Here is a 27,957-nt window from a genome sequence, read left to right as displayed (position 1 = left end):
TTCTCTCTGACTCTGTCTCTCTGACTTTGTGTCTGTCTCTGTCTCTCTGTGTCTCTGTCTCTGTGTCTCTGTCTCTATCTCTCTGTCTCTGTCTCTCTCAGTCTCTCTGTCTCTGTCCCTGTCTCTCTGCCTCTCTCTATATCTCTGTCTCTGTATCTCTGTCTCTGTCTCTGTCTCTGTCTCTCTCTCTGTATATCTCCATCTCTGTCCCTGTGTGTGTCTCTGTCTCTCTCTGTCTCTGTCTCTCTTTATCTCTGTCTCTGTCTCTCTGTGTCTGTCTGTCCCTGACTCTGTCTCTCTGATTGTCTGTCTCTGTCTCTCTCTGTCTCTTTGTCTTTGTCTTTCTGTCTCTGTCTGTGTCTATCTCTGTGTCTCTTTCTGTCCCTGTGTCTGTCTCTCTCTGTCCCTGTCTCTCTATCTCTCTCAGTCTCTCTATCTCTGTATGTCTGTGTCTGTCTCTATCTGTGTATCTGTGTCTGTGTCTCTGTCTCTCTGTCTCCGTCTTTCTGCATGTCTCCATCTCTGTCTCTGTGTGTGTCTCTGTCTGTCTCTGACTCTCTCTGTGTCTCTGTCTCTGTCTCTATCTCTGTCTCTGTCTCTTTGTGTGTCTGTCTCTCTGTCTCTGTGTCTCTGTGTCTCTGTTTCTGTCTCTGTCAGTCTCTGTCTCTGTCTGTTTCTGTCCCTGTCTCTGTCTCTGTGTCTCTGTCTCTCTGTCTCTCTCTGTCTCTGTCTCTCTCACTGTCTCTCTGTCTTGGTCGCTCCTTGTCCGTGAACCTCAAGCATTTAAGCTCATTTAAATATATTTGAATGTGTTTGATTATATTTAAATACACGGATATTTAAATAAATTTGAATGTATTTAAATACATTACCAGATGTGCTGGAATGAGCTGTGGAGCTCAAAGGATGCCCTTCCAGGCCAGTCCCTCCCAGCTCCTCAGATGTCACCTCCTGGAGGTTGGCCTGATGGTAAGTGCTCTCCCTCTGGGTAACCTGCCTGAGGGGTCACACAGGGGTCCTTGTCCTACGACCTGGGTCACATGACACTGCCGGGAGGATGGCAAACATGTTATTAGTATGTTATAATGATAATGATGTGTTATCAGCTTCTTCCCTCTGGGCTCCGTCCACACAGGGTCAAGTCCATTGTCAAGACCGATGGACTTGACCCTGTGTGCAAATCCTTCAGCCCTCTGTGCACTCATTCATTAATTCATTCATTCATTCATTCACTCATTAATTCTCCTCCTCCTTCTCTTCCTTCTTCTTCTCTTTCTCCTCCTCCTTCTCCCCCTCCTCCTTCTCTTCCTTCTTTTCGTTCTCCATCTCCTCCTCCTTCTCCTCCTCTTCCTCTTTCTCCTCCTTCTCCTCCTTCTCTTCATCCTTTTCCTTCTCCTCCTCCTCCTTCTCCTCCTCCTTTTCTTCCTCCTTTTCCTTCTCCTTCTCCTCTTCCTCCTTCTCTTCCTCCTTTTCCTTCTCCATCTCCTCCTCCTCTTTCTCCTCCTCTTCTTCCTTCTCATCCTTCTATTCGTCCTTTTCCTTCTCCTCCTCCTCCTCCTTCTCCTCCTTCCTCTCCCTTCTCCTCCTTCTCCTCCTCCTCCTTCTCCTCCTCCTCCTTCTCTTCCTCCTCCTCCTTCTCCTCCTCCTTCTCTTTCTCCTCTTCCTCCTCCTCCTCCTCCTCCTCCTCCTAGGCCTCCAGGATCCAGGAAGCATCTTAAAGTCTTGGGGAGACAGTTGAAAGGTCCGACCCCCCGTCCTCACCTCCACCCCGGAGTGTGTCTGACTGTGACCCTCTCCTCACCTCCCTGCCCCCCTCACAGCGTTCTTCGCCCACAAGGTGGAACACGAGAGCAAGACCCACAAAGGCAGGAGCTTCCAGAGGACCGGGACGCTGGCCTTCGAATGCGTCTACACCTCCAAGTGAGTCCAAACCCGGTGGGGGCTGCCGGCTGGGAGAGGGAGGAGAGGGGAGGGATTCGGTTCCTGCAGCATTCTGGAGCTCTGGGAGGCCAGAACGCTGGTTCACAGAGCGAATCCGGGACTTGGCCGGGCCACACGGAGAGACCCTGTCTCGAAATAACTCACAAGCAATGCGGCAGCCTGGGAATTCTTTCTCTCTTTCTTTCCTTCCTTCTCTCCCTCCTTCCTTCCTTCCCTTCCTCCCTCCTTCCTTCCCACCTTCTTTCCCTCCCTTCCCTTCCCCTTCCTTCTTCCTTCCCTCCCACATTCCCTCTTTCCTTCCCTTCCTTCTTCTCTCCTTCCTCCCTTCCTCCCTCCCTCCTCTCCTTCTTCATTCCCTCCCTCCTCCCTTCCTTCCCTCCCTCCTTCCTTCCCTCCCTCCCTCCCTCCCTCCCTCCCTCCCTCCCTCCCTCCCTCCCTCCTTCCTTTCTTTCTTCCTTCCTTCCTTCCCTCCCTCCCGCCTTCCTTCCTTCCTCCCTCCTTCCTTCCTTCCATATCAAAAAGGGGAAGGCCAAAGGTAGCCCAAACAAATGTAAAAATCCAGGTACAAGATGCCTAGCATATCCTTAAATGCTAAAGGTGAAAGGGAGTTTATATAAAGTTTGGATACAAAGGCCCATCCCGTGTAAAAAAAAAAAAGGGCAAGCCAAAAAATAGCCACAACCAATGTAAAACCAAAGTACGAGATGCCTAGGGTATGCTTAAATGCTAAAGGTAAGAGGGAGTTTAAATAAAGTTTGGCTATTAAGGCATAACTCGCCATTCTATATAAAAAGGGGGACAGGAAAAATAGCTACAACGTATATAAAAATCTAGGCCTGAACCTTTAAACAGGTACAAGATGCCTAGGGTCTGCTTAAACTCTATATTAAAAAGGAGTTTATATAAAGTTTACCTAAAACATGCCTTTTCTGTTGCTCAAGGCAACCAGCTTGTCTCTCTAATGGGAGACCTCTCAGGAGATAGGTAGCAGCTTGGCCTAATGCAACACTTACCCAAGACTCCAAAAAAGATACTTTGATTTATCCAACCTTGTTTTTATTTCAACGTGATAATGATTGTATGTTCAATAATAATGGTAACTTATATTGCTGATCCCTTTACATGGAAACAACTCTCACCCTGACTGAGACATAAAAAATAATGTCTCCAGTCAAAACATCAATCATACATGGCCAATAAATCCTTGGCTATAATATCTTCAAAAATTTCATTATGCCATTATTTAAATTGGCGTAGATAAAATTGGCTTACAGTCTAGTTTCATCCTGCACATTTCATACATTCATAATTTTAGAACTGTATGATGTTTGTGAGAAATTATATGTGTTCAGAACAAAAGGACTGGGCACTGGAGATGCTGGATAAAATCTGACAGAATCCTCTTTCCAGTATGCTGAGACCTTAACATATCTATTCCAGCATCTTGCATGTTCCAGCATTCTGCTTGTTCCTGCCTCAACTGCTTCAATTGCTGTTTCTCATCAATATTTCAATATTATTTGGTGATATTTGACAAAAAAATGGGCTTCTTCTTCAGACTATGTTATCTGAACTGAAATTTCTAGGCTAGGTGTATGAGCGAACATACCTGTAGGGTAAGCAGTCAGGAGGCAGAGGCAGGAGGATCACATTGCCAGACACATTTTCAAGAAGGAATTTATGGTATTAATTTGTTGGTGGTCCCATCATTATTTCATTCATTCTTCCTTCCTTCCTTTCTTCCGATCTATTTATTTATTTATTTATTCATCCACCCATTTATTTATTTATTCATTCACTCATTATACAGTGTTCAGCCTACATGTACACCTGCAAGCCACCAGAGGGCACCAGATCTCACTATAGATGGTTGTGAGCCACCATGTGGTTGCTGAAATTTGAACTCAGGACCTTTGGAAGAACAACCAATGTTCTTGTCATATGAGCCCAACCCTGGTCCTACTTTGTTTTAGCTCATGTTCCATAAATTTTCTTAAACATAAAAGACATTAAGAAATGTCTTAATGATTCTTTACTGTGGTCACACATAAGTTTGAACAAATACTGCTGAGTTCATCTCAAGAGCTCACGTCACCATGTGGTGAATTAAATTTATCATTGTGTTTTCAGGATGATAACTATTTCTTACCTATGACCACTAGGAAGCTGTAAGCTGCCTTAGCTGATCAAACTGGATGGATGAGTAAACAGCAGCTTTTAAGCCAGCCTTGAACTTGTGATCCTCCTGTCTCAGCCTTCTGAATGCTAGGGTTCCAGGGTTGGGCTGCTAAAGTGAGAACAATGAAGCAAATGATACATTTATCTGTTTGCGTGGGGGGGGAATTATCACATTTTTACATTTCCAAACTTTATATGCATGACCTATCTCCCACTTTTAATAAAATATTAAAATGTGTCACTCTGTCATGTAGCCTTGACAACCCACAAATATGCCCTTGATTTTTTCTGTTGCCATCTGTTGCTGCTCAGGGGGCTAACTGGTTAGTCTGGTTTGTGGCCCCTTGGAGAAAACTAACTTTAAAATTTATTATTAGTATAATTTAAAGAGGTAGTGAGTGTTCTTTTTGGAGGGAGGGGAACTTTATTGATGATCCATAGTGTATTATTTTTTTCTTTGAAAATTTATTATTTGTAGAGTATGCTGCCTGCATACCAGAAAAAGGTGCCAGATCTCACTATAGATGTTTGTGAGCCACCACATGGGTGCTGGAAATCAAACTCAGGACCTTTGGAAGAGAAGCCTGCACTCTTAAGCTATGTGATGTCTCTCCAGCCCCGTCATTTATTATTATTTTATTTTTTTAAATTTTTACTGATTCATTGTACATCCCTGTCATAGACCCCTCCCTTCTCTCCTCCTGGTTCTACACTCCCTGTTTCCCCTATCACCCCTCACCTGGCTCCTCAGAGAAGGGGATCACCCCTCCCCTGTGTCCACCCACCCATGCCACCATATCAAGTCGCATCAGGACTCAGTGCATCCTCTTCCCCTGTGGCACGGCAAGGTAGCCCCAACAGGGGAATGTGATAGAAAGCTAGCTTGTGAGTCAGGGTGCATTCATATGTATGTTGGTCCCGCTGTGTTTAAAAAACCTTGTTACCCTCGTGTCCTTCATCCCCTCTGGTGCTTACACTCTGCAAACAGAGTTCCTTGAGCCCTTGAGAAGGAATTGCTGGAGACATCTCATTTAGGGTGGAATGGTCTAAGGCCTCTCACTGTGAATCAATTGGTTTTGGGACTCTGTATTTGTTCCCATCTGCTGCAGGAAGTTTTCTATGATGGCCGAGCAAGGCACCGATCTGTGAGTATGGCTGCTCCTTTAGCACAACTATAGCATTTATATTTCTCTGATGTCCCTGGCCTGTGTAGACTCAGGCTCCTGGCCACCCAAGCCATGTTGGATCAAGGTTCCTTTTCATGGAGTGAGATTCCTGAAACTCAACCAGATATTAATTGGTCACTTGCATGAAATTTGTGCCACAAGCACACCAGCAAAACTTGTACCCAGGTTACCATTGGAGAGTGAAGGGTGTATGGGTGAGTTGGTGTGTACTTTCCTCTTTAGGTGGACTGTGGTGAATGTTAAGGGGAATGTGAGCACCCACAAGCATGCATGCCATGTCTTCAATATCTTATATATTGTTGAAAAAGCAGGCAGTTGAGAATAACTATAAAGTTATGCTCCAAGAATCTGACATTTGGTGGAAATTAAACTTTCAGGAATTAGCATGGCACCTCTTCATTTTCCTAGTTCCATTGTATCCTGTTATTTTCAGGTATTTCAGACCAAACAAAAAACATCTGTTCAGGCTGGAAATGGACTGTAGTTTCCAGGTTAGATATAGCAGTAGCATAAAATTAGGTCAGTGGTGAACTATACTTATCTGTATGCATTATTAAAAACATTTAGATTGCAACATGTTTATATTCATGAATAGACTTACATGTATTATAGGGATTTTATGTAGATAATTCACAATATGATTGCCGAAAACTCTCTCAAAAATTTACTGTTATTTCATCAACTTACTTCTTTTATATTTATCCTCCTTCATAATTAGAGTACCTCCCTGGTTTATCCCAATCAGATCAATTGTACCTGCCATTGTATTGTGTCCCTACCATGCTTTCTTGTTTCTACAGTCATTCCATGATGAATACTCACAAACCAACATTTGGAGCTAGATGCCCAAGAGTAGAGAATGAAAGATATTTGTCTTCTGGATATGAGTTACCTAAATTATATTTTTCTTACTTACATCTATTTATATGTATGATATTTATCATGTTAAACATACTTATGAGTTTCCATATCCTACCTATTGTGAACAGAATAGCAGAGCACCAAGGGCAAGGCCATGGTGGCTGTGGAGGTCTTCCACAATGAAGGCGACTGAGCAAGTATTTGTAGAGTGGGATGTCGAGTCATTTTTATGTATGTCAAGGAAAAGAGAGCAGGGTCAGGCATCAGATTCATATTTCTGTTTAGAAAATTCTCTACTCTGATTTCTGGGATGGTTCAAGCTGTTTAATAGACATCCCACCCCTTTACAGAGATTGATTTTCATGCCTGTTCTGTAGAAGAATCTCATATACCACCCAAATCTTCTTAAACTCCCCAAAATAACAAAGAGAACAAGTATTTAGTTCATGTACTATTTATATCAATTACTATCATATAATTACATTTAGAATATGTATACTGTCCACACATTAATAAGTAACATGCATAACTTACTAAAATATGTTTTTAACAGCAGTTTCTATTCTGAAATAAATGTCTGTGATTGAGAGTCAAAGTGAGGGGCTCTTATTTTTCTTTAAATACACATTTCAGAAAAAGTTACTTTAAAGTAGGTAAATGATTTAATTTTAGTATGCTAATGGGTTTCATTAGAGAACTAATACATCAAAATGATCAATTTTTATTTGCTAGTTTTTGTTTTTCAAATGTCTCAAAGAGTTTTTATTAGGTCTTAGGAAAATAATGTAGCACTTTGGGAAAAAGATGCACACCAACAGCCCTGCACTGGAGGCCAGGATGGAGAAGACCTCCACAGCCACCATGGCCTTGCCCTTGGTGCTCTGGTAGACAGGGATGAAAGTGACCCAGACACTAAGGAACACCAGCATGCTGAATGTCAGGAACTTGGCCTCATTGAATGTGTCAGGCAGGTTCCTCACTAGGAAAGCCACAGTGAAGCTCCCTAGGGCCAGGGTTCCTAAGTATGCCAGCACACAGTAGAAAGCAGTAGCTGAGCCCTTGTTGCATAAAATGATGACATGAGCATGTTCAGAGTGTATATCTGTGTCAATATAGGGAGGAGAGGTTCCCAGCCAGACTCCAGAGAGAATAAGTTGAATCAGGACACAGATGGGGATGACAGCATTATAGATGCCTGAGACAAACAACCTTCTCATTGTTCTCCCAGGTTTCACGATCCTAAAGGCCAGAATTACAGTTATAGTTTTTGCCAAAACAGTGGAAATAGCCAACGTGAATACAAGTGCAAATGTTATTTGTTGCAGTATGCAGGAGACAGTGTTTGGGCGTCCAATGAAGAAAAAGGAGCAGAGGAAGCAGAAGAGGATGGAGATGAGCAGGATATAGCTGAGAGTCTTGTTATTGGCCTTAACAATGGCTGATTCTCGGTGTTTAAGGAAGATCCCCAAAACTATAACTGTGCTTACAGAGAAGAACAGAGCTGTGCAGGCCAGAGCCATGCCCAGAGGATCCTCAAAGGATAGGAATGTCACTGCCTTGGGTAAACACTGGTTTCTCTCAGGGTTTGGGTAGTCTTGACTTAGGCAAGCACTACACTCTTGCTGATCTGTGCGGAGTAAGTGAATCAACATTTCAGTTTATACATGTATTTACACATTGCACATTTAATTCATAAGAGTTCTTTTCAATGATTTGTATAGCCTGGCATATTCGGCTTCATGATAGTGCCAAAATCATGAACTCTTTATGAATCCCAATCTATTGTTTTTCTTGATACTTAATAATAAGTTTTGTTTAAAGAATTTATTACTATTTGTCTAAGGCAATTAAAGTGAAATCTATATTACTCATATTCAGAGAAAGTAAAACTGTCAAGTAATCCTTCAGCCGCTTTTTAAATTAAGTGATTTAAATTACTAAGTATAGTATTTTGATCACATCAGTGTATCCAAATGCACTTCCCTGATTACACCATCATGGGTTCTTCTCATTTTTCTTGCTACTCACAGTTTCAGTAGATATTTATTACCCTGCTTCTACATATTTTTTCCAAGGTACCATGTGAAGAAGTTAGATCCCACATCCATGGCCTATGAAACAATTCTGATTTGGTGGTAAGCATACAAAACTTGCATCAACAAATTGCAGCTCTAAGCTCAGATCAACCTGTACCTATCTCAGCTGTAGAAGTTGCAGATACATTTCTAAATTCTTTGGCATTCTTTAACTCAGTACAGAACTCTTTGTCTTTTCATTATAATTCCAGAGTAATCCTAGGAATTGTTCTAATTTCCACACTTGTTTTTCTGGTCATCTCCAAAAGACTAAAAAAAGCCCTATATGTCACAGAGGTCTATAAATCTTTAAATCATTACATCATAAAGGGGAAAATGGCACAGTAAGATTCACTGGAGTTGGTGACAGTCATTTACTTTGCTTGATGTAATTCCAGCAAAGCTGAGCAGATTGTTAAAATCACTGTTATTCTAACTTTTTAGATATTTTTTCTGTGTGTTTCCTTACTAGTGGTTTTCTGCGCTATGATTCCATTTGTTTTTTTCTACAAAAATTTATGTCTGAGTCTTTTTATGAAAATCCAAAACTTAACTTTATGTGTACACTGTTTGTAAATTTTCTTTCTGCCTGGGACATCATTAAGCACAGATAAGCATATTAGATATGAGGCCATTATTTCAGAAGTTTTCTTGGGGTATCTTCCCCTAAACAGTATTTTGGTGCAGAGTAAACAAGGCATTATGCAAACCCTGAGAGGCCAGGAGATTCAGTTATAGATTTAAGACTTCCTTTCATTTTAGGTTTAGAGCTCCCTGAAAATATAGTTTAAAAATAGGAGGTCATAGAGGATACACCCCTGATGGAATAAAACTCAGTAAATAGGACAGATTGACTAAAATAAACTTTTTCTACTTAATAGCATGATGATGATGCATATAGTAAAAAGAGTTATTTATTAGTATTTGCTATTCATACAAAGACCTGTTAAAGTATTTTTTGTTTTTCTGGACTGCACTCATACTACAAACAATGCCAGTCTAAAAGCAAACTGTCATACATTAAATATGTTTTCTTTGCAGGAGACCTTTTTTTTTTGATTTCTTAAAGTAGAGTCATGGGCTTATAATACTATCTTTTCTGTTTGTATTTTTTAATTGTTGCTGAACTTGTAACCCTGGATAAGTAATGAAAAAAATCAAACACCTACTCTGTACCACTTGTATAATCATTAGTCTGTGTTTGAACTGTGAAACTTGTATAAATACAGAAGGACCTTTTTGATAGTAAATCAGAGCTACAGAAATGTCTGAATTTTAAATGTCAATTGAGATTCCCTTGACCACTGAACCTGACTCACTCCCTTCCCTTACTGACCCCTCATATAGTATATATGCTGTGGAGAACCCTGCTTGCAAACATACTCCAACTCTCTTTTTCATGTTGAGGATGGCCTCACAGAAAGGTTCCTGGTACAGGCTTACAGAGAATGAACTGCCAACAAGAAAGCATTCATGGGACAGATATGTGCTCTCTGCACATATGTAGTAGTTGTGCAACTTGGTCCTCATGTGGGACTTCTAAGAGCACATGTGTAACCATTGTGCAGATTGGTCTTCATGGGGGGGCACCTATCAGAAAGATCAAAGCTCTCTCTGACTCTTTTGCCTGCCATTGGATTCCTTTTTGATAATTAGACTGCCTTGTGTAGTCTCAATAGCAGAAGTTGTGCATAGTCTTATTGCAAATTTATATGGCAAGGCTGGTTTTATATCCAAGGGAGGCTTCTTTTTTTCTGAAAAGAAAGAGAGGAAGGGCACATGGGTTGGCAGGTGAGGTGACAGAGAGGGACTAGGAGGAAAAGTGTGATTAGATGCTGCAGTAGTACATAAACAAATTAATTAATAATCCATTAAAAAGAAATAGTAAGATTGTAATAGAAATGAATGAAACAGAAACAAAGAAAATGCAAGTGTTAACTAAAGGAAGAGTTGGTTCATTCTGAAGATAAACAAAATTGACAGACTCTTGTCTCAAGTAAATCAAAGAAAGAAATAGAGGACTCAAATTAGTAGAATCAGAAGTGACGGAAAAACATTGCTACAGAATCCAAAGAAATTCAGAATATTCTACGGGAACATTTAAATATATATATATATATATATATATATATATATATATATATATATATCAGAATGCTTAAAATGCACATGAAATGGGTAAGTTTTATGCCCAAGCAACCATGATTCAAACATGAATTCAACTTTTATTCAACAGCCTAAATAGACCTAAACAGACTCATGAGGAAATTCAACGCTCACAAAAACATCTTACCAAAAAAGAAATTAAGGAAGGCTGAAAGATTACAAAAGGAGACTCCAATATGTTGGAGACCAGAATGCACCATAACTGAAGGGTAGAGGATCGGAGTCCCAAAGACCATCGAGCAGGTCCAGGGGTAGCAAACTATGGTGCAGTCAGCCCTTCTACATACTCCAGTGAGTTTGGACTCCCAGGGTCTCTCAGCTGTAGCAACCAGACCTCAGATTCCTCCTGCTCCCCTGAGGTCAACATCAGGATTACTGGAACAGCATCCCATCCACCAAGCCACAGTTCCTTTGGTCAACCTGTGGACCTCAGGAAAACAAGAGAAACACAGGGATCCCAGATCCAATATGGCAGAGCAGAGAGGAATCTGCATACAAGGAACACAGTTTTAGGCAGGCCTATAAGCTGCAGCCCAGCTTTCTTCTGATTAGCCCCCACTGTTGTCACCTTGGCCTGGAGCCCTTTGGGGCATCTGCATATGCTCAGTGTTCATGACCAGTAGCAGTACCTGCACCCCAAACATCGGGGCTCCCGTGCATGCACACTCCCTGACCTTCAATTCAAATGCCCCCATCTGTTTTTTTTTTGCTCACTACATGGCCTGTTCACTGCCCTTCAAGACACTGGCATCTGAATTGCCAGCACCCATTCTTGAGCCACTGCACATTCCTCATCTTCCTGAACACTACACTAGACTCCAAAGACAGGCTGGTCCAGTCTTTGGTGCAGGTTCCAGGAACAAACAGCTAAGGCTACAGAAAACCACATGGCAAAAGTCTAGCATAAAATAACAGTCAACAAAAATCAGGACACCATGGCTCCACCAACCCCCCCCAAAAAAAACAATGTATATACTAATGTAGCTGTAACACAAGAAAATGACCTTAAATCTATGCTTATTCAAATATTTGTGGCATATGAAGAGGAAAACAACTAATCTCTCAAAGAAATACAGGCAAATACAACAAAAGAGAGGCCATCATAGACAGGAAACCACAATCAAACAGGTGAAGGAAATACAATTATCCATGACCTTAGAAAATTAGAATTAATTAAGAAACCACAAACAAAGAAAACTGGGGATGGAACACTTAGAAAAGTGATCGAGTACCATAGAGATAAGCATCACCAACAGAATACAAGAAATTGGGGAAAGAATCTCAGGCGTTGAAGATGTAGTTGAAGTAACTGGTAAATCTCTCAAAGGAAAGAAAAAGTATAGTTTCTGATGCAAAACATTCAAGACATCCAGGACACCGTGAAAAGATGAAACCTAAGAATAATAGCAATAAAATAAACAGATGATTCCAGGCTCCAAGGTCCAGAAGCTATTTTCAATAAAATCATAGAAGTTTCACCAACCTTAAGAAAGAGATAGCTTTAAACATAAGAGCAGCTTACAGAACACCACATATTCTAGACCAGACAAGAAAATACTTGTGCAACATAATAATCAAAACACTAAATCTACCCAATGAAAAAAAATAAAAGCAGCAAGGAAAAAGGCCAAATAAGATATAAAGGCAGACCGATCAGAATCACACCAGACTTCCCAAAAGAGACTATGAAAGCCAGAAGGGCCTCAGTGGATGTCATGCAGACACTAGGAGACCACAGATGCCAGCAAAAGTGACCCAGCAAAAGTTACAGTCAACACAAATGGAGTAAACAAGATGTTCCATGACAAAACTAAATTTAAACAATATCTTTGCAGCATCCAGACCTAGAGAAGCTACTAGAAAGAAAACACCAACCAATGAGATAATCTAAACCCAAGAAGCACAGGATATAGATGACATCACAACAAAAAAATCAAGAAAACACAAGTACACAAACATACCATCAGCACCAATTCCACAATAACAAGAACTAACATTCATTGGATTTTAATATCTACCAACATCAATAGACTAAACACTACAAGAAAAAGACATATTCTAACAGAATGGTTACAGAAACAGGATTCAACATTCTGCTACAAACATGAAACACTTCAGCCATAAAGATAGACACTAACTTGAAGTAAAGTGCTAGAAAAAAGATTTTCCAATCAAATAGGCTGAAGGAGCAAGTGGCAGTAGCATCCTAATATCTAATCAAATAGATTTTTAAAAAATATTAATTAAAAAAGATTGGGAAGGATACTTCAAATTCATCGAAGAAAAATCCACCATTAGGACATCAATATCTTGAAAAACTATGCCCCATATACAAGGGCACCTGCACTGTAAAAGAAACATTCAAGCTGAAATCACACATCAGTCCCAACTTAGTAATAGTGGGAGACTTCACCACCACACTCTCACCAATTGACATATCATTGAAACAGAAGCTAAATAGTGATAGTGAAGATTACAGAGGTCATGAATCAAATGGATCTAAGGGATTTCTACAGAAATTTTCACCTAGACACAAACAAATATGCTTTCTTCTCTGCACATCACGGATCCTTCTCCAAAACTGACCACAAAGTCAGGAACAAAGCAAATCTCAAAAGATACAAGAAGACTGACATAACCCTTGAATCCAATCACACTACCATGTTCTAGAGCTGGACCTCAGCTATGACAAAAAGAGCAAAACACCTGCACATATATCAAACCTGAACAACTCTCTACTCAATGACAGGTGTGTCGTGGAAGAAATAAAGAAAGAAATTAAAGATGTTCAAGAATTAATTGAAAATGAAGGTGCAACATACCGAAACTCCTATGACAAAATGAATGCTGTGCTAAGAGGAAAGTTCATAGTTCTTCATAAAGGAACTTGAGACATCTCATACATGCAATTTAATGACACACCTGAAAGATCCAGAAAAGATACAAAAGATACAGACACACCCAAGAGGAGTAGATGGCTTTAAATAATCAACCTCAGTGCTGAAATCAATATACTAAAAACAAAATGATTCAAAGAATCAACAAAACCATGAGCTGGTTCTTAGAGAAAATCAACAAAATAGACAATCTCTTAGCTAAAGTAACTAAAAGGTAGAAAGACACTATCGAAACAACATAAAAAATGAAACATGTATGTAAGGACACACACCAAGAAAATTAAAAGAAAAGTCTTACCTCAAAAGTCTATATGTCACAAAAATTTTAAATCTATATGGAATACACAATTTTCTTAATAGAGTCCACTTGCCAAAGTTAAATCAAGATCAGGTAAATAAATTAAATAGTCCTATCTCTCCTAAGATAATAGACGCTGTAATAAAAAAATCCCCATCAAAAAAGCCCAGGTCCAGATGGTTTCGGCAAAGAATTCTACCAGACATTCAAAGAAGAGGAAATACCAATATTCTTCAAACTATTCCACAAAATAGAAACAGAAGGAACATCACCAACCTCATTGTATGAGGCCACAGTCACGTTGATACCTAAACCACACAAAGATCCTACAAAGAAATGAACTTCAGACCAATATTGCTTATGATCATTGGTGCAAAACTACTCAGTAAAATTCTTGAAAACTGAATCCAAGAATACAACAAAAATATTATCCACCATAACCAAATAGGCTTCATCCCAGACATGCTGGGGTGGTTCAGTCTACAGAAATCTATCAATGTAATCCACCACATAAACAAACTGAAGAGAAAAAAAAGACATGATCATTTCCCTACATGCCAAAAAACATCTGACAAAATCCAACACCCATTAATGTTAAAAATTTAGGAGAGATCAAGAATAGAAGGCACATACCTAAACATAGGAAAAACAATATGCAGCAAGCCTATAGCCAACATCAAACTAAACAGAGAGGAACTTAAATCTATCCCACTGAAATCAGGCACGAGGCACGACTGCCTGCTCTCTTGATATCTCTTCAACATAGTATGTGAAGTCATATATCACACTGCAAGGAATTTAACCTATGGTAGCACTAGATCTCAGAATATAACGAATATTTAATCTTTCAACATTTTAGTGTTTTCAATAAATCATAAAATGTTTTGTTTGTTATCCAGTTGTCTAACGGTTGGCCTTTTTGAATATGATAAAAAAATAGTAGATTCTCATCGTTATATTAATGTATTTTCATTTTGACTTTTTACTTTCTTATGAAAATTTTCATTTTAAAAAGAACATAATTATCTCACTATACCTCTTCTTGTTCTTTGCCAAGAACATCTTCTTGAGCCACTTTATATCTATTCTCTCTCAAATTCATGGCCTCTTGTTTATTATATGTTTAGTTGTGTGTGTGTTTGTTTGTATTAAAAATAAAACATGCACATGCCATATGAAGTTACTTGTCTATGTTAACACACATTTGACCATAACCCTAAACAGGCAACCATATTTTTATTTACATCAACTTTCTTTTTCTACTATTGTTGATACTGAAGATGACAAATGTAAGTGTTGTAAATGCAGTTCAATTTCTCATGCATTCAAGAAACAATCACACATGTACTTTTCCTGGAGTTATCTTCAGGCAAAAATCATTAGGTTTGTTTATTGCAGAAATAAAAATCAATTCTGGACCAGTGGAGATCTCGCAATTAATGGGGAACCTATACCATGGAGATAGCCATGTCATGCACCAAAAGGCAGGGTTTTTTTTTTTTTTAGTAGTTTTCATATGACACAATAGCAAGAGAATTGCCACTCAAATCTTCACACATTTTGTGGCATCAGCAGTGATTACTAATGGATTCAGGGATGAGGGAAAGAGACATGGAGAACAGCATTGCATTATGACACCATAGTCAGTTTGTAACTTTCCCCTTCTACATTCCCAAGCAGTTGAGGATAGGTGTTATTTTTCTACCTGTCTGGTTGGAAATGTGCCACTCCGGACAAAATACACAAGAAAAACAGCAAATGGGTCTTTCTTCTTGTAGAACTTTCCAGAATCCTGGACCACAGCTCTGTGTACATACAGATTGAGGAGTCTGAAGGCAACACAGAAAAACCGGTCATAATATTGAACATTAATTTAAAATACTTTAGGCTAAACAACTTAAATGTACATACTCTATGTAAAGTGTATGTATTTTTTGTGTGTGTTTAAGTTTTTTATATTTTTTTTATTTTTTTATATTAATCACAAGCTCAGTATCCAAGTGGGTTACCCTAGCAAAGGGAACAGTGACTATCTCTGACATGAACTCAATGACTGGCTTTTTGACCTCCCCCTTCCCTCTGAGGGAGGAGCAGCCTTGGTAGGTGACAGACGAGGACATTGCAGCCAGTCCTGAAGATACCTGAAAAGCTAAGGTCAGATGGAAGTGGAAGAGGACTTCTCCTATCAGTGGACTTGGAAAGGGGCAAAGAGGAGATGAGGGAGGGACAGTGGGATTGAGAGGGAATGAGGGAGGGTTTATGACTGTGATACAAATTAAATTATATGTATTTAAGGGGAACTCCGAGGTTATCATATGTGAGTGTAGAATGGAGATTTGAAGTTAGCTCACTTCCTATTATTAAGTGTTCAACAACCATTTATGGTGATCAAACTGTGACTCACTTCTGCCTCACCTATGTGAAATGTATAAGGCATCCACATATTCTCGCCTCTGAGGCAGCAACTCAGAACTCATTTATTGTATGAATTATGGAAGGGTTGGATTGTCAGACAGAAAACCCAACACTCTCGCCTCATCTGTTTCTACCTTTACATTTCCAGTCATGTATTAAAACCCACACACTCTGATTCAGCTGAAAAAGGAAGCTCAATTTTCTCATGAAAGATTGTTTGGCCATTGGTGAATTATAATATATTTCTGTGATGTTTACCCATGACTCCCAGTGGTAGGAATTATACTGTACCTTTCCTTTCAAAAGTTAGAGACATCATCACATAGGATTTTTACCAATTGCATTCTTAGTTAATCACAATAACTACTAAACTAATACAGTTTTAGTTCATTATATTTTAGAAATTGTGTAGGACAGGAAATATTTCTATCTTTCCTTAGACATCTCATCTGCCTTGATTTGGATTCAGTTTCTGTCTCATAAATATGTCTATATTAACAGTATTATGCTTGTAGATAACTGGCTCAGCAGTTAAGAGTGCACATCGCTCTTGCATAGAAATATGAGTTCAGTTCCAAACATACGTATTGGGCAGCTCATATACATTGGTTCCAGAAATGTCTTTTATCAAAATCCATAATTATGTCTTGTTTATGCTACCTCAAAATCTTGTAAAACTATTGATATGCTTGTGTTGGAGTTGTGTGAATGGAAGGATGCATTGAGCTTCAGCTTGCCTGTATAATTAACATATGTGACTATATAGATAAGTTTGTATCCATGTGTGTGTTATCATGTGTGTGTGTTTACATGTGGTAACACCCACAAACATGCCTATATATAACCATGAACACTCATTCATTCATTCATTGCATCATCAATGAACACAAGCATTCAGGTTCAATTCATCTAATTCTAGCTAAGGAATTAGCTGACATTATGTGTGCGTCTGTAGGTGTACTTATTTGTGTATGTAGACATTATATATATTTGAAATACTGGTTTATTTCAGATTTAAAGTCATCATACAGAAATAAAGGGATTACTAAGTATGTAATGCTCTTGCCACATAAGCATGAAAGTCTGAATTTAATCATGATGAAGGGATGAAAAGAAAGTTTGGGTGCAAAAAATATGCCTGTAATCCAAGCTTTATGATCATGAAGACAGAGAGAGTACATAGGTAATACTGTCCACTGAGCAGAGCAAAATCAGAAAGTAAGGGTTTCAGAAAGATATCCTATTTAAAAAGAAAGTGGACAGCAACTGAGGAAGATAATCACAGTTAACTGTGGCCTTAACCAGCACATGTGTTCATATGCATGAATACCCACAAACAAACTCACAGTCACAACAGAGCTAAGAGCTTGAAATTTCACAACAGGAACTCAATGACTGGCTCTTTGGTCTCCCCACCCCCGAAGGGAGGAGCAGCCCTGTTAGGCCACAGAGGAGGGCTTTGCAGTCAGTCCTGAAGATACCTGATAAAACAGGATCAGATGAATGGGGAGGAGGTCCCCCCTATCAGTGGACTTGGAAAGGGGCACAGTGGAGATGAGGGAGGGAGGGAGGGACTGGGAGGGAATGAGGGATTGGGACATGGCTGGGATACAGAGTTAATAAAATGTAACTGATAAAAAATAATAATAATAATAAAAGAAATTTCACAATATATATTACACAATCAAGTTTATAATTCTTTACAAATAATTCCCTTTATATTAAATGCTGAAAATTTTTCCAACCTGATTAAAATTGCTTGGCCATTGAATCAGAACTTCATTGATGAAAAAGCCCTGGTCTTGTGGACTCTTGAAGACAAATTCTCCCACTTTAAGTATTAATGAATTTTGCTTACTATATGCAATAAAGTTTTGTATATCATATGTTTCCATGACATTCTTGTTCTAATCAAAGCTTATTTCATCTCCAGCAGCATTTGTCACTTTAATTTTCCTCAAAAATGGATGCAGCTGAAGAGAGACAAAATTTTATATGAGTGGCCCACACAGATTACTGGTTGACCTTTAAGAGAAATTCATTTTCCCTCTCTCTGATATGGGTTTCTTTTTAAAGGTGCTTAGTTTGTTTAGGAGTCTCCCCAGTTGTATAGCAAGATTAAAATTATTCCCCTTTGAAGTAATGCTAGAGTTACTAAACACAAGTAGAAATATCATTTATGAGAGAGAAGATAGTATAGTGTGTAACGTGTCCTTAGTTGGAAAAAGGTCCTGTGTCTTTCTCCAGCACCAGAAAAAAATATTTCCATTTAAAAGATGGATATTTGAAGAGGATTCAAAATGGTGGTGCCCAGTCCACATGGTTTCTGAGTGCTAGAACTCTAGTGACTCCACAGCAAGTAAGAGGCTGTGCTGTGGACCCCAAAACACCAATGTCTATGCTTCTCAGCTTTAACGTACACTAGAAGGAAAACTCCAAGCAAATAAAGTTAACCACACCCAAGAAAACAAATAAGATATAAAAAAACACCATTGCTGCAAAACCAAAAGGAGAGAAACACAGAAACTCACTACAACCATAAAAATCAAAATTACCAGCACTAGCAAACATTAGTTATTAATATCACTCAACATCAATGGATTCAATTCCTCAAAAAAAAAAAAAAAACACAGACTAACAGAATAGATGCATAAGTAGGACTGCTGCAAACAAGAAACACATCTTAACAAAAAAAGAGGACATTACCTCAGAGTGAAGGGCTGGAAATAGCTTTTTCAAGGAAATGGACCCAAGAAGCAAATTGAAAGAAGCCATCCTGATATCTAATAAAAATAAACTTTTAACTGAATTTACTCAAAAGATATGGGAAAGGATGCATATCATAGTAAAATGATACATATCATATCAAAAATCCACCAAGATGATGTTTCAATTCTGAATATTTTGCTTCAAACACAAGGGCACCTACATTTGTAGAAGAAGCATTACTAAAGCTTAAATAATACACTTATATGTCCACAGTAATAGTGGGAGACTCCAAAACACGGCACTAACCAAAGGACAAATCATGAAAACAGAAACTAGATAGAGAAACAATCAAACTAACTAATGATCAAATCAAATGGATTCAACAGATATCTACAGAATTTTCACCCAGACAAAAAAGGATATACCATCTTCTCAGCACATCACAGAAACTTCTTCAAGATTGCCCATTAACTTGGTCAGAAAGCAAGCCTCAACAAGTATAAGAAATTTGTAATAACACCTTGTATCTTATCAGACCACCATGGATTAAAGCTAGAGTTCAATAACAATGGAAACAATAGAAAACCTATAAAACTAATGGAAACTGAATGACTCAGTAATCATTGGGTCAGGGAAGAAATAAAGAAAGAAAATATAGATCTTCTAGAATTCAGTGAAAATGAAGAGACAACATACCTAAACTTCTGGGACACAATGAAAGCAGTGCTAAGGAGAAGGAAGGTTCATAGCATTAAGTGCCTTTCTAAAAAGAATTACGGAATTCTCATAGCAGCAATTTAAAAGTACATGTAAAAGCTCTAGAACAGACTGAAGTAAACATCTAAGAGGAGTAGACAGGAGGAAATAATCAAACTCATAGCTGAAGTTAGTGTCAAAGAAAAAAAAATGGGAACAATACAAAGAATCAGTGAAACCAAGAGCTGTTTTTTTGAACATCAACAAGATAGACAAATCTCTAGAGAAGCTAACAAAAAGGGAGAGAGATAGTATCCCAATAAACAAAATCAGTTATGAAAAGGGAGTGTAACTCCAAAGAATCATTAGGTCTTATTTCAAAAGACTGTATTCTACAAGTTTGGAAAATCAAAAGGAAATGGAAGATTTTCCTGATATATGTCACTTGCCAACATTAAATTAAGATAAGGTAAGCAGTTTAAACAGTCCTATAACCTCTAAGAAAATAGAAGCTGTCATCAGAGGTCTCCCAACCAAAAAATCCCAGAGCCAGATGGTTGTAGCATGGAATTCTACCAGACTTCCAAAGAGGACCTCATTCCAACACTCCTGAAACTATTCCACAAAATATAACAGAAGGGATATTGCCAAATTCATTCTATGAGGCTACAGTCACTCTAATACCTTAAACCACACAAAGACCCAACAAAAAAGAAAATTTCAGAGCCATTTCCCTTACAGACTTATATGGAAAAGTACTCAATAAAATACTAGAAAACCAAACCAGGATCACATCAAATACATCATCCACCATGATCAAGTAAACATCATCGCAGGAATGTGGGGATGATTCAACATATTTAAATCCATCTCTGTAATTCACTGGAAGAAAAAAATAAACATGTTTATCTCATTAGATGCAAAAAAATGCCTTTGATAAAATCAAGCACCACTTCATGATAAAAGTTCTGTAAAGATCAGGGTTACAAGGCCCATACATAGACATAATAAAGGTAATATACAGCAAGCAGATAGCCAAAATCAAATTAAATGGGGAAAAATTCAAAGCAATTATACTAAAATCAGGGACAAGACAAGGCTGCCCACTCTCTCTATGTATCTTCAATGTAGTACTTGAAGTTATAGCTAGAACAGTAGTATAACTAAAAGAGATCAGGGGGTCCAAATTGGAAAGGAAGAAGTAAAAACATCCCTATTTACAGATGATGTACTATTATATATAAGTGACCCCAAAAGTTCTACCAGAAAACTTATACAGCTGATAAACCACTTCAGAAAAGTGGTTGCTTTAAAATTAACTCAAAAGATCAGTAGTGGCCTGAATACAAATGAGAAATTGGCTGATAAGAAAATTGGGGAAATAGCATCCTTCAGAACAGCCAGAAATAATATCTTGGTGGAACTCTCCCCAAGCAAGAGAAAGACTTCTGTTACAGGAACTTCAAGTCTCTGAAAAAAGAAACTGAAAAGATATCAAAAGATGGAAAGAGCTCCCATGCTCATGGCTCGGTAAAATTAACATAGCAAAAATGACCATATTAGCAAAAGCAATCTATATATTTAATATAATTCCTATCCAAAAAACAACACAATTCATCACAGACCTTGAAAGAACAATTCACAATATTATATTGAAAATAAAAAATAATAATAATAACCCAGCATTTCTGTGCAATAAAAGAACTTCAGGCCACAGAGGAAGACAATGCAGTCAGTCTCGATGAGACCTGATATGCTAGGGACAAAGGGAAGGGAAAAATGACCCCCCATCAGTGGGCTTGAGGAGGGACATAAGAGGAGATGAGGGAGGGAGTGTGGTGCTGTGACAACACATGCTGACAAGGACGTGGAGAAAAATAACCCTCCTCTATTTTTCATGGGAGTACAAATTTGGAACACTATTTTGCAAATCAATCTGGTGCTTTCTCAGAAAATTGGGAACAGTTCTACCTCAAGAACCATCTATAATCTTCCTGGACATATAACAAAGATACTTCACCATAAATGGACATTTGCTCAACTGTATACATTAAGCTTTATTTGTAATAGAAAGAATCTGGGAACAAATAGGTGTTCCTCTACCAAAGAATGGGTAAAGAAAATATGGTACATTTACACTACTCAGCTATTAAAATCAAACAAATCATGAAATTTGTAGGCAATTGGGTGGAAATAGGAATGATCATCCTGAGTGAGGTAACCCATGGACAGAAAGACACATATGCTATGTATTCCCTTATAAGTGGATATTAGCCGTATAATAACCACACTACTAATCATGGACCTAAAGAAACTAAGTAACAAAAAGGGCTCAAGGTAGGACCTTCTTAAATCTCACTCAGATGGGGAAATTAAATGGACAGTGAAAAAGGAAATATAGAGGGAATTGGACAGGAGAGGTTGTGTGGAGTGAGATGAGGGAAAGCAGATATGAGGAGAATTGGGAGGCAAGGTTTAAGGGCCTGGAGACAAAGGGTGAAAGAAGGTTGGGGAAATCATTGAGACAAACTGTTGAGATGGGTCAGGCTACAGGCTACAGGCTACAGGGAGGATATGGGGATGTCTCTAGCTGAGCCTGCCATCAGTGTGGGAGTTGAGAGTGTAGAAAGCCCCCTTCTAGCCAGGAAGGACCTATAGTGGTGGGAAGGAAATACCAATTTACCTAAAAACCTCCCAAACAAAATTTATCTTAACTCCATGATGGACAAAGACAAAGATACAGTAGGTCTGATGGAATGAAAAATTAATACCTGCCCCAATGTGACACCCACCCCATGGGAGATAGCCAATCCTTGACAACATTAATGATATGTGCTATGTTTAGGGACAGGAGCCTAACTTAACATTTCTCTAAGAGCCTCCTCACCCTTAGCAGTTAATCGAATCACATGCTGAGACTCACAGTCCAGCATCTCACAGAGCTTGAAGAGTCTCATGTAAGAGTGGTTGGGAAGGATAGAAGGAACCCAAGTGGACTAGAATGCTGCAAGAATACAGAGTAAAGTGACCTACATCCACCGGGGCTTTATACTTGGAATGGAACTAGGTGCAATACATATATGTAAATGATGGGATGTTGGATCTTCATGTGGGTCCCTTAGTAAGTTGAGCAGTTGTACCTTAGTAAGTTGTGAGTAGCCATGTATGTGCTAACAACGACACTTGGGTCCTCTGCATGTGCAGCAAGTACATGTAACACTGAGTCATCCTCCAGTATGATTCAATTACATATCTAACTTAATACAATGGGTAAACAGTTCAGCTACTGAGACATGATATTGTGTTACCTAATTAACAATGTGTGTTATAAAGGTTGCTTAGGTGCTAAGTTATTTGTACACAGGACATACTAACTTAGATAATATCACATCTCTAGAAAGCTATATTCACAAACTGTGTCAGTGTTTATGCCAAATATTATTGTTTTACATGATACTCTAAATTACACAGTGCACTCTATGTTCAGAATTCATTTTATTTATTTTTGAATGGATTTAAAGTCCAATTGACTTGTCCAACAAACTTCTTCATGGCACCCTATTTGAATGTGACCATCAAGGCTCATGTATATAAATGAATCCCATGTTTATATCTTGTCGGTTTAAAACCCAAATACATCCATCTACCACTAATACACAGAGATAGTGCCTAAGCTTATGAGCACTGTGTTCTAACATTTAATAATAGAAACACAGTCTTGGTTTTTTCTTCATTTTAAGTAATTAAGAATGAAGAAACTATAAAAGCCATTACTTTTCAGTTACTTATGTCACTTGCACAGGCTATTAATTTTATGGTCTTCTGTCATTAAATATAGATTGAATTTTACGTGAAATAGCAGCTTTGGATATGGTCATTATATCTAAAGCTTATTTCAATGGGTATATTCCAAGAAAATACAAATTTTGATTATTGAACTTGCTATATTTTGACATTAATCAAATATTTATATTCAGAATTTCATGTTAGGTTAGGAAACATTTGTTTAAACACATTCTAATTTAATGTCTTCAAATCTGTGCTTTCAGTTCCAAAATCATGTCAGATAATTGTAGACATATATAGATATACTATGACAAACCCTTTTGCATTTTAAAATATTCTTTTAATTATAAGAAGAAAATGCTTTCTTGGTTAACCACAATAAATTGCTTACCAATAATATGTGATCCTGGTGATTCCCTTGCTTATGAATGAGGCTTACCTGCCATGGTAGAATCTCACCCTTGTTTCTGTCATCCATAGGTCCCATTTCAGTTTTGGTCAACAGCATTTTATGGAGGGCATGGGCCACTGCATATACTGCATTCCATATAGAATAGCTGGGCTCAGAAGTAGTCATCACATCATTTATTTCATCCCCAGTCTTTAGGGAAATATTTGCTGGACAGGGTTTAAATTTTTCACATAGAAAACCAAGAGGTGAACAATCAAAATTGTCAACCCAGAATTTAGAGAAGTAAGAATCTCCTGGGTACTGGGAGGGTGTAAGTGCCTCAAGAAAGTGCTTGAAGCCAGGGATACTTCTCCTCTTTGAAAACGAGAAGCTTCCTCTGAAAGCATATATCCAAAAATTCCTGTCATTGAATGTAGATTCTAAATATGTCAGGTGTTGCTTTGCCATGATCCACACCTTTCTTCTTAAAAATTTTTTAATGTATGGGAGAGAGATCACCAAGTCATCTATATTACCATAGAATAAAATCACATTTACTTGTATATGTTGGTACAAGTTCAGCAATCCATAATCATATATTATTCTATATTTTGAGTTATCAGACAGTTTTTCTGTAAAAGCCACACAGATATCTTCTGATCCAATCTTTACTGTCAGGTCTGAGAGAAACTCCCTTCCTCTCCCATCATCAGACACAATGACCCCCAGCCACTTCCAGCCAAAGTGGAGCAATAAAGAGATCAACCCTTGGGTTAGAGCTCTGTCTTTAGGAGACATCTGATAAAGGGTTGGGAATGTATCTTTGTCACTTAGCATGGAATCAAAGGGACCATATGTGACCTGAAGAAGAAAAGGGAAAAAAAAGGTGATTATAAGTTTTATGTATTTGGAATCATCATCACCTGGAGGGAGGAAGTGAGTTCGTACTTTGCATATGAGAATCAAAGAACTGCTTATTGGTGAAGAGGATGTCTTCTCTGAGATTAGCTTGTCTCTCTGATCACATGATGGAATATGTCTTTTTTTCCTAATACTATGATCTCCAACATTACTCAGATATCTGAAGTAAACAATATTCTGTTCACTGTCTTTGAAAGACCTGATAGATCTCCCTTGTTGCAATACAATGAAACTGAGTATCTGATGTAGTGAAAGACTGCAGAAAACATTACCATGTACTTTCTGGTCACATAACACCATATTTCTCAGAACCATCAGCTTTAGGAAAGCAAATACAGAAAGAGACTAACAAAGTTTTTAGAGATTCATTTACCTAAGTTAAAATGGTGCAGGTTGTGAAGATCTGAAATCACATTGCCAGGGGTTATTGCATCATCCCTGTCTAATGATAGATTTGACTGAGACAAAACTCTGAAACAGATGTAAACTATTGTGTGTTTCATTTTTTTTTAACATTAGGATAAAATACATTTACAAATTATTTAACTGAGTGATAACAATCACTATGGGTTTTATAATCTTGATTATTCCTGACCCTTGTGCTCACAGAGTATTTTCTTTGCATGTAGTAATGCCTGCTGATGGATGCCTTTATTCAGTGTATCCTGGAAAGAGTCAATTGTGGCAATCTATTTAAGTGTTTGGTCTCTGTGGGTGCTATTCTGAGATCTACTTTCCTGCATGAGATCGTTAATTCCTTGATTTAACATCAGATTTTCATCAGTGATGACCTTGAAGATTGTTCTAAATTTAGTTACATGTCCCAGACTTTCTTTTTTTCATACATCAGTATTGACAACTGCAGGAATTCTGAGATGGTTATATGCTTTCTTTGGTACTTAGGTATCTTTGTTGTACAATTTGACTTATGACAAAATGCAGCCTGAGTATCCACAGTATATCTTCCAGTGTTTGACAATAGAGTCATGGTTTCCACTAAGTGATCTGCTTAGAAATTTTCAGAATGTACTGAGCATGATTTTTACCACACTCTTTCTACTGTTAACCATTGCCATATGAAAGTAATATATTCACTTCTCTTTTAAATCTGCCTATCCTAAACATAAAACACTTCTCTGTTTTCTTTTGTTTGTGTTGTTTTGTCAGGTTTGACCTGTGATTGTGCACAAAAAAATACTTCCCTAACTTACTTGTGGGACTTTGTAGAGCTCTGAAAGTGTCCCAATTGCAGCAGAAAATTCTGACTTGGTTCCTGAAATGATTTCTAGAGCTTTGTGTTGTGTTTTGCATTTGTAGTTAGGAACATACTCTCTTATTCCAGACATCAACATCAAAAGGCCCTCTAAGGTTCTTTTGTTAGAATTAAAGGCATTGTAGACATGAAAACCCAAGGTCACATTGGGAAGCAGTTGTGTGTCCTTATTGATCTGACCAATGGCAAAGTATAAGGTCAGCAAATATAGATAGTTTCTCCATTTTGGTCTAAACAGAAGAACAGAATGATGAGTGTAGTCAGTCCATTTTTTTTTAGAAACTCTTTATCAAATTCAGGAACCTAGAAGTGTTAAACCTTGACTTTTACTGTGACATGTACAGCTTTTGTGAATAAGCCCCTGATGAATCAGGAACACCATGGAATGGCTCCTAAACTCTCAGAAATTGAACTATAACTAATAATGGTTTCCTTGCTGTAGATTTTGTGGATAAAGTGTCAATTTTTATGTCCTGTGACTGCTGACTATATAGGTGCTTATGATGTTTTCCTTTATGGAAGCATTGGGATACGGAAGAGTCACTAAGGTGTTCACTAGGAATGTGAATAAGAGCTTCATATTCTTTTGTTTTGCAATTATTCATTTTTGTACTCACTTACAAAAATTGTAACAACTTTGTATGCACTCTTAGTGTTAAAGTGTTGCACTGAAGGATGGATAGACGTCCAGGCATCTAGGCACACTGACCCCTTTTGTACAAAGAAGAGCATCAGTCTCAGTGCCCACAGGATGTCCTGGAACCATCTGTAGCTCTAGGACATGAGATCCCTTTTGGAATTTAAGACCACCAGGCACACATGTTGTATTCACACAAGAAGGCAAACACTCAAGTACATGAAATAAAAATAAATACACCTGTGTAAAATAGTGTTTGGGGAATGACTTCAGAAATGACTGAGATGTTATGAGTACTTGATACACTTATGGAGGACTCTGATTCAGTCATAGTAGCCACTTTTTGGATTACCATACCATTTAACACCAGTTCTAGGGGTCCTCCTCTCCCCTCTGCACACACCAAGCATACCTGTGGTACACAAAAAAACAAGTAGGCAAAACACTCATAAACACAAAATAAAAATACAAAAATTTTTTATAAAAATGTAAAAAGTAATAACTTATAGAAAAGTGCTTCTATAAGTTTTCAGACTAAATAGTTAATTTGAGTTTCCTGGGTAAGGTAAGGCAGTGAAGGAAAAGAAGTTAAACTAGCATAAAAAAAGGAGGAAAACACAAGTCCTATCAGGCAGTAAAAAATTACTCATTATAGGAGGAAATGTAATTTTGGTGCAGGTAGTTGGGCTGAACTGTCTCACTCATAGACTTCCATGTTTGGGGAAGGGTCTTCAGATCCTTCTTTCCAAACTCCAGGTAGGTGAGAGGCTGCCTGGCACTAATAGAGGCAGAGTAACAGAAATCATTAGCATGAAGTCCACTGGTTTCTACTGAAGGAAAGATTCTGCCTTCATTCCAGCCATCACCAAGTAGAAATTCCATGTGGTTGCAATATATTAAATTGAGGTCTATGGCTAGATGCTGTAAAGAGAATCTATTGTTCTAAACCATGAAATTAGCAACCATTGACAGAGGGAGGACTACTCTTCCCCAGGAATTACTCAAAACCAAATATTCAACTGTGTGAATGTGTACATGTATGAATGATAACTCCTGGAAAGAGCTATATCTGCAAAGACTGGCTATAAAAACTTCATTGATGATTTTAACCTTTGGCTACCTGAGGTCTGACTTTGGATCCTAGTCCTTTAGCCAGGCTGCATTGTCTGGCCTCAGTGGGAGAGGATGATCCTGGTCTTGTAGAGACTTAATGTCCCAGGGCTGGCTGATGCCTATGTGGAACCTTCTGCTGCTGTGTAGAGGAGAAGGGAAAATGGGGGAAAGTGTGTGTGAGAGGAGGGACTGGAGGATAATGGGAGGGCTTCTATCAGAATGTAAAATTAATAAATATATAAATTAATGGAGAAAAACTTGTAGCTTATATATAAGCTATATATAAGATTTATATAAATTTTAAGATTTCTAAGAATATTTTTTATACATTCTATGACTCAGGATTTGTAAATTCTTGGGTGTGGTTTAAAACTCTGTAAAGTCATCAACAAAATGTCAGGTTAAAAATTGTA

General features: G+C 38.2%; 1 protein-coding gene and 1 long non-coding RNA gene across 2 annotated transcripts in view; one reads left to right on the top strand and one right to left on the bottom strand.

Moving 5' to 3' along the window:
- LOC132651170 (uncharacterized) overlaps positions 1-15,430 on the bottom strand; it is a 74,151-nt gene extending 58,721 nt beyond the window's left edge. The window contains exon 1 of the long non-coding RNA XR_009589009.1: positions 15,309-15,430. This is a non-coding gene — a long non-coding RNA (uncharacterized LOC132651170). The remainder of the gene's footprint in view (positions 1-15,308) is intronic.
- LOC132651119 (zinc finger protein 431-like) overlaps positions 1-27,957 on the top strand; it is a gene marked incomplete at its 5' end in the record, with an annotated part of 217,798 nt that overhangs the window by 109,647 nt on the left and 80,194 nt on the right. The window lies entirely within an intron of this gene.

Source organism: Meriones unguiculatus (genome assembly GCF_030254825.1).
Source record: "Meriones unguiculatus strain TT.TT164.6M chromosome 13 unlocalized genomic scaffold, Bangor_MerUng_6.1 Chr13_unordered_Scaffold_40, whole genome shotgun sequence".
Classification (NCBI taxonomy): Eukaryota; Metazoa; Chordata; class Mammalia; order Rodentia; family Muridae; genus Meriones; species Meriones unguiculatus.
Note: the sequence above shows the minus strand (reverse complement) of the source record. Positions and strands in the feature narration are given on the sequence as shown.